This window comes from Myotis davidii, unplaced genomic scaffold, assembly GCF_000327345.1.
Source record: "Myotis davidii unplaced genomic scaffold, ASM32734v1 scaffold2270, whole genome shotgun sequence".
Lineage (NCBI taxonomy): Eukaryota > Metazoa > Chordata > Mammalia > Chiroptera > Vespertilionidae > Myotis > Myotis davidii.
Genome location: NW_006281936.1, coordinates 36,114 through 44,836, shown reverse-complemented (window position 1 = coordinate 44,836; position 8,723 = coordinate 36,114).

Here is an 8,723-nt window from a genome sequence, read left to right as displayed (position 1 = left end):
GCGATTCCGCCCTGGGGGCGGGGCGGGGCAGGTTCTGGAAGGAAAGGAGGGGGCAGCTGCCTGGGGAAGTGATGAGGCGGAAAACACTACCTTGTCGGAGAGCTGAGCTGACGGATGTCCTTTGTGTCTACAAACGACTCTCCTGGAGCCCGTTGTCAAGTGGGGCAGACCGTGCCCGCCAGGTGCAGGGGAGGACGTAAGTTGTCTTAAGGCTCCTCCGGGGAGGGCGATGTGCAGCTGTGATTAAGAACCGTGAACTTTAAAAACATCTGCGCTGCGTTTCAGGTCCAACCCCTCCATTTTTTGAAGATGGACTTAGTAGATGCCCGTGATTTAAGATGGGAGCCCTATAGAAGCTCTCAGTTCGATTTGAAACACAAACTGAAGGCTGAGTTGTGAGATGGGGAGCAACAGCCTCTCTTCCTGACCTCCAAGGGACTACTGAAATTTCGAGAATTTATTTACAACTGGAGTATTCTGTTAAGCAGTGTTTGTAATCATAATAGAACATAAATGCAGCACTGTGAAGATAGCATAATACAAGTAATTCCAAACTACATTTCCTATTGGTTGGACTAAGATTTTAGTTAGCCGCTGCTCAGTACAACTGTAACTGAAGGCAGGTTTCAGCTGACTGCCACAAGGAAAGCCAAACTCATGAGGCAGGTGCTGGTGAGAAAGAAAGTGGTTTATCCCAATGCCAGCAAACTCAGAAAGTGCGGGGTTCGCACCCAAAGCCCATCCTAACATCTCACTGCCAGCGGGAGTGAGGGAAAGGGAAAGCGAACAAAGAAACCGGGGAGAAGGGTATTTGAAAGTTCTCTATGTGTAAGACAGCATAGTCCATGCCAATGATTACCTTGAAATTGGTCAAGCCTAGGTCTGGTTTATTTTTTTTTAACTTTAAAAAAATGTTTTTGTTTATTTTAGAGAGAGAAGAAGGGAGAGGGAGAGAGAGAAACACCAATCAGTTGCCTCATGAACACACCCTGACTGGGGATGAAACCCACAACCTGGGCATGTACCCTAACTGGGAATCAAACCATACGATGATGCTCAACTAAACTTATCCATACCAGTTAGGGCTTAACTTTCTTTTTTTAATCTTCACTTGAGGATTTTTTTAAAAAATTGATTTTAGAGAGGGAGGAAAGGAGAGAGAGGAGGAGAAACATCAGTATGAGAGAAACACCAATGGGCCAGCTTTCATATGCATCCTGACTGAGGATCGACCCCAAAACCTAGGTATGTGCCCTGACCAGGAATCCAATCAGCAACCTCTCAGTGCATGGGACTACACTCCAACCAACTGAGCCACCCAGCCAGGGCAGCAAAGGTCGGGTTTTTATGCTTGAGAATCAGCAATCCTCCTGGAGCTAGAATATCTGGTTGCTGGAATCAGGCTCCTTCCCCAGCAGTTCCTGGAACTCTTCCACAAATGTGCAGCTTATCCACCAGTTATATATTAGTTAACAATTCGTCTTCTATAAAAACACTTAAAAAAAATAAAAATACTTTAACAGAAACAATATTAAAGGAATACAGGATGGGTTACAAGGTCTTCATAAAGCATACTTCTCCCTTTTTATCATGTGATATCCTATATAAATAAAAGCCTAATATGCAAATTGTCCCCTCAGGCAGTCCTTCGACCAGGAGACTGGGAGTTCTATCATTCGCTATGACATGTGCTGACCACCAGGGGGTGGTGCGGAACATGGTGGGCGTCAGTGATGTGCTGCGACCTCTCACCTGCTACCTGAGGGTGAGGGTGACAGGGACGGAGGTGCGGGGGGGGGGGGGGGGGGGGGTGATGGGCGCGGAGGTGCAGTGAGAATGTGGGGTGTCCACTGAGCTTGCTCTCACTCCCCCTGCTACCCTCCCCCGGGCCTCCAGGGCTCACACACCAGGGAAGCCCCTGCACTCAGGTGCTGGGTGCCTGCAAGGGCCTCTTCCAGGTGAGCCAGGCCACAGCCACCAGGAGAGCAGGGATCAGTCAAGTTCCCTGTAAGTTCATGCAGGAGCCGGTCTGCGAGGCCAGCCAGGAGAGAGCGTGCTGCCCACTCACTCGGCTTCTGTGTGGTGCTGCTGGGCAGCCCAGAGGCCCATGTTGCATCCAGCCGCACTCACCGCATCTCCGCGTGAGGACTCAGGCACTGTGACTCAGGCAGAAGGCCCATGGGTCCAGGTGCTGCTCAGGGTCCAGAGGTCAGCTTGGACCTGCATTTCCATGCCAGATGCTCACGCTTCAATCGCCAGCCAGGCCTAGAGACCACACCCATGCATGAATTTCATGCACCGGGCCTCTAGTAAATTTATAAAAGCAAATAATATTTCTAGCGCTATAAATGCTAAAGTGTGTGTAAAATATTTTCTCCCAGATTTTATACCTTGAAAGTCATGTTGTCAAAGTTGACTGTAGCTTCAAGGCATTAAAGTGAATCAAATTCAGCTTGTTTTCAAGAGATCCTGCTTAAGAGGGTTAGGCTTTTAAATGAAATTTGAATTGTTGACCCAGAAGATCATAACTTAAAGCCTTTCCCCCCTCCTGCCATCTCTACAGCTCAGCACAAATTCCATGTCCTCTAGGGGTCTTTCTTAAAAAAAAAAAAGTTTTTATTAGTTTCAGAGAGAGGAAGGGAGAGAGAGAGAGGGATAGAAACATCAGTGATGAGGAAGAATCATTGATTATTGCCTGTTTCCTGCACACCTCTTACTGGGGATTGAGCCCACAACCCAGGCATGTGTTCTGACTGGGAATTAAACCTCAACTTCCTGGTTCATGGGTTGACACTCAACCACTGAGCATCACTGGCTGAGCTAGAAGTCTTACTTGATTACATCAGCTGGCAATGACTTCTTTCTGTTATGCCATTTTGCTTGTGGCACGTCTATTATTTCCTAGGGCTGCCATAACAAAGTGCCACAAATTATGGCTTATCACAACAGAAATTATTGTGATGGTGGCCTGAACTGGAATGTAGCAGTGGAGAAGGTGATAAGGAAGCTATAGGACTTCAGGTCAACTTTGATGCACCCACTCTGCTCCAAAAATATATCAGTAGTAAATGTAAATAAAAAAAAATAGAAAACCAACAGACATATTCAGGCTCAAACCTCCATCCTACCCAGCCCCCAACAAATGAAACAAAAAAATTGCATTGACCACCCAGCTAGTGTTGTTTAATGGTTGAGCTTCGACCTGTGAACTAAGAAGTGGATTCCAGGTCAGGGCACATGACCGGGTTATAGGCTTGATCCCCAGGAGGAGGTGTGCAGCAGGCAGCCAATCACTGATTCTCTCTCATCATTGATGTTTCTACCTCTCTATTCCCCCCCTTCCCCTCTCTCTAAAATCAATAAAAACATATTTTTAAGAAATTGTATTGATCACCTCCTAGAATTGTGGCTTTTAACAGAAACTAGCAGACACACAGAAGTTCCCTGACCTGTCTTCTGGTCTAGTGACTAGATCTATGGTGTCCCCACTGTTACCACGAGCCAGAAACTTCAAAATGTCATTTTAAGTTATAGTTCTGAACTGAGAGCTGAGGTAAAATAAGGGCAACTAGAGGCATCTATGAAACCATTAAACAGATTTTATGGAAAACATGTAGCAGACAAGAAAATAAAACTTCTCTGGTCCAATGGAAGATAGGAAATGAAAGGGAAAAAGCAACAAAATAGGATTGGAAACAGAAAACACACAAGAGATGAGAATGTTACAACTAGATCAGTAATTACAGTAAATACATATAAACAGAAGAACACTATGTTTAATTTTCATATAAAGTGCATGGGGGGAAATTTGAAGCAACATGTTAGTGGCAGAGGTTGCTATTGTATTTTCCATAGTTCTGCAAAAGGGTGATACTTTTATAATCATTTTTAAGAAGAGGAAAATGTCTGGCAAACAGTAACAAGTGTTAATGTCATAATTAACAATGGGGGAGAAAAGGAGACATATGTAATACTTTCCAAAATAAAGAATTATTAAAAACAAATATCATCATTAAAAGTGTAGAGACCTGTCCTATTGGTGCACCAAGAGGTTGCTGGTTCGATTCCTGGTCAGGGCACATGCCCCATTAGGGGGCATGCAGGAAGCAGCAGATTGATGTTTCTATCTCTCTACTACCTCTCCCTTCCTCTCTCTCTAAAAATAAATAATAAATAATAGATAAAACTTTTTTTTTAAGTGCAGAGACAGGCTTTCTGTTGCAGTGGGGAGGAATCTTATCTCAGCCCTTTGGATATGCCAGAGTGTGGGTCAGGGGTTAGAGCATTGGCCCACACACTGCCCACAACCCCCTGCCCCCCCCCACACACAAAATCCTGTTTTTTATTTCTACTGACAATAAAAATAATCTTCAAGAACTTCACAGGGTTTTGTCTTGCTTTAGGAACAAATGAGCCAGGGAAAGTTGCAAGTCTCCATTCTTTAATGATGGGCTCAGAGAAAAGGGGAGTGGGAGCAGGTATGGGGCAGGGTGAAGAAAAGAGGGGCGTGGGGAGCTGCTTGGAGAAGCAGAGGCATCACCAAGGCTAAAGGCCTATGTCCCTCACTTCATTAACCTGTCCTGAGTCCTGTGCCTCCTTCCCTCCTGCCTGCTCTCCCCACACTGACAGTGCTCTTCCTCCCAGTCCTACAAATCCCTCTCTTCCTTAGTTACTCCTCCAGCAAACATTTACTGATTACCTGAGTTGTGCCAGGCTCTGTTCTAAGCAGGGGCAACAGAGACACAATCTTGATTAGGTTGCCACTTTTGTTCTTTTTGGTATTCTGTTCAATTCCACACCAAGGTCAGAGTGAGATTTTGGGAAACCAAATCTGCTTGACATGCTTGTTTGTCCACAGTGTCCCCTCCCACTGGTATTTTCCACCCCTCCTTCAGACCTGGGTCATCTCTGCCTCAGGGGAGCCTTCCCTGAACCCTCTGTGTTCTGACTGTTAAGGAATTAGACCCAAATCATGTACCTTGGTTTCGGGCCCCTCCCAGTAGGAGGCAGCTGATCAAAGTTTCTCTCTCATCAATGTTTCCAACTCTCTATCCCTCTCCCTTTCTCTCTGTAAAAAATCAATAAAGGGTTGTTGGCACTGTGAAGTCACATTTCCCCCTTTCCCTTCATTAGTCATTAAAAAAACAGTTGGCAAGCCCTGGCTGGCATTGGTCAGGGGTTAGGGCGTTGGCCCGCATACTAAAGGCTTGAGGGTTCAATTCCCAGTCAAGGGCATGTACCTGGGTTGCAGTTTTGATCCCTGCCCTGGTTGAGGTGTGTGTGGAAGGCAACCAATCGATGTATCTCTCTCAAATCAATGTTTCTCTCTTTCTCTCTCTCTCTCACCCCCTTGTCCTCCCTTCCACTCAATCTCTGTAAAAAAAAAAATTATCCTCAAGTGAGGATTAAAACAAAAAGAAAGAAAAAGAAAACAGTCGTCAAATCCAGCTACACACAAAGGGAGAAGAGTTAAATTAAATTGGAGGGAGGATTGACAAGGAATTGTGGACATCTGTTTGAACCACTACAGTAATTAGTATTTGGGGGTAGGTACTCTGAGGCTATGCAAATATCCTGTCTCTATAAAGTTTCTCCCACTAATTTTAACGCCCATCGATGGCCGTGGCTACGATGCAAGGGCATTCTCTTTTCCTTTGCTGCATAGTTGACTAATGACTATTTCTTGACTAATAAAATGCAGCCAAAAAGGGAGTTTAGATATTTACCTGTTGTGGTAGAGTGACAGAGATTCCTGACCCTGATTACAGCAGAGTTTCTGGTTTGGTTAGATTTGTGTTTGCACACCTGGAAGCTTGTCTCCCAGAAAGCCTCCTGGCCACTTGTCCGTGGGTCAGTCCAGGCATGTGTTACTGGTTGCATTTAGGCTACCAGAAAAGTCTGGGTGTGGCTGCTGCTGTGGAAACACTGATTGACTCCTGACCAAAGGTGAGCAGATTTTTATCTGTCTGTCTGTTTGTTTATTTTTGGAGGAGAGCAGATTTTTAGGAAATATCATACAACTGCTCTGTTGCTGTAATGTCTCCCTCTGATCACTTTGGACTGAGAACTAACAAGTTCCTGGCCAACAAAAGCAGAGTGGACATGCCATTCCAGACAGGAGAGGGGCAGATGTTAAACTTGAGTGTGTATGTGTGTTTTGGGGTGGGGTGGGGAAGTTCAGTGTTTGGAACTGCCCTGTAGTCATGCTTGTCTAAAATCCCTGCATAGAACACTCAGGTACTTCTCCTCCACATGATTATTTAATTAACGATAGTCTCTTCCCCTCGACTATAGCTTTGCTGAACATTGTGAGCCCAGCACATTGGCAGGCACTAAACCGTATTAGTTGAATTAGACAAATGACAAGTAACCTGGAATTAGGAATGTCCCATGCTTTTGATACCATTGTAATGAACCTAGTTATAAATAACTGGAAAGGAATAAAGGAACTGGACAGAAGGAGAATAGACACATGCCCAGTAAAGACTGGGTGACCTAGGGAACATACTTGCTTGTAATTCACACCTGTGGGGAAAGGGATACCCCACTTCCACCAATAACACTTTCTCTACAGTTTTCTCAAACTCCCCATAACTTCAATCACAGAAGCAGTATTGTATAAGGTGGTTATATTTTCTAGTAGAGTTAGAATAGTGTTACAGTTTACTTATATTATGAAGTAAAAAACAGTTGTAAGCTAACCTAGGGATTGAACTGTATGTAGAACACTATTAGGGATAAATTGACCGGGCATAGTTGAAAAAAAGGTACATGTGTTGTTCAGTGATATTTGAACTCAAATCTCAGCTTCATCACTTACCAGCTATGTAATAGTGTGGAATTTATTGTCTAAGCTCCCATACACTCAGTGTCTTCTTCTGTGTAACATAGCATTTGTTGTGAGCATTAGCTGAAGATTTATATGCAAGGTTTGTATATATAGGCATATATGTACAAATGTGCATATATGTACTTATATGTATATGTGCACCTACCGTATATATACATGTGTATGTGTATAATCATGTAATGTATATCTATCTATCTATATGTTTATTGTCCATCTATCATCTATCTATATTGTGTATCTATAGTTTCTGGCATATGGTCATTATATTAGTCAGGGTCTACATTAAGTATTTACCAAAGGAAGTTTAATATAAGAAATTGGTTAAATAGGCATTAGAGAACTAAAAGAGCAAAGGGGACACTAAAGTAATGCAGATAAAGTACCTGACAGAAGAGGTACACCCTGATGCCAGTGGCACAAGGAGAGGTTGTGGGTATCAGAATCTAGAAGCTCAGAGGAAAGGTCCTGTCCTGCTCAAGGGCAGGGGGGTGTGTTTGTGTGTGTGTGCCTGCTGGCTGGTGCTGGTTTTGCAGGAAGACACAATGAGTTGGTTCTGGCAGTGCCAAAACATTAATAACAACAAAAGTGGAGACCGGTACCAACTGCTGGGGGTGAGGCTCTGGGGACATAGGACACATGCCCTCTGCTCCTCTGCCCTAGCAGAGCCTGACAGCAAAGGGGAAATGGGTAAGGTCATGTCCTGGTATCATAAAACAGATATGTATGGAAGGGAGTGGAACTGAGAGACGATAGCTTGGCAACGAGCAACATCATGGAACTTGATTTGATTTATTCATAATTTTAACAGCTGCCTAGCATTTCATTGTACAACCATAGCACAATATACTTATCCATTTCCATGGGACATTCAAGTTAGTTCCAAATTTTTATTATTTGAAATGATGCTGCAATGGACATTCCTTTAATTCTCTTTGTATTGTACAATTTTGTAGTTGGGGAGAGCTTATATAACATTCTGCATACCATAAAGGACTTATTAATACTTTCCCCCCCCAACATTGAATGTCTAAATATTATGTAAAATCCAGTGTTATACATTTTATAGTAAAGTATTTTCTCCTTTTGTTGTTGTTGTTAATCCTCACCCAAAGATATTTTCCCATTGATTTTTAGAGAGAGTGGAAGGGAGGGGGAGAGACAGGGAGAGAGGGGAACATTAGAGAGACACATGGATTGGTTCCCTCCCACATGTGCCCCTCACCAGGGCCAGGGATCAAGTCTAGAGGCTGAAACTGAGGTACATGCCCTGGATTAGAATTGAACCTGGGATCCTTCAGCAGATACTCTATCCACTGAGCCAAACCAGCTAGGGCTTTCCTCCTGTTTTATCCTCTTGGAAGGAAGACTATCAGAGAAGGAAGACAAGCACCTAGCAGAGTGCACAGAATAAGACATCTTATCTAATAAAAGAGAAACATGCAAATTGACAATAACTTTGCTACACTCCAAACCCACCAGCCAATCAGAGTGACTGTATGCAAATTAACCCAACCAAGATGGCGGTTGGCAGCCATGGAGCTGGAACAAGCAGGAGGCCTGGGTGCCCTGGCGATGGAGGAAGCCAAGCTTCCCACCTGCCCTGGCTGGCTGTGGCCTCCGCTAAAGGCAACAAACTTTTAATTATAGAAGATAAATAAATCCCAGATACCTGCTTCCAGCCAGCCTCCACTGGTGGCTTGGGTGGCTGGGGGCTGTTACCAGCCGGCAAACAGCCATTAGTCCCTCACCCAGGCTGGCCAGGCACCCCAGGTGAGGATCCCCACACTGAAGGGGGTGTGGCTAGCCTGAAAACGGCCATCAGCCCCTCACCCAGGCTGCCCAGGCACCCCAATGGCACCACCCCCCTGATCCA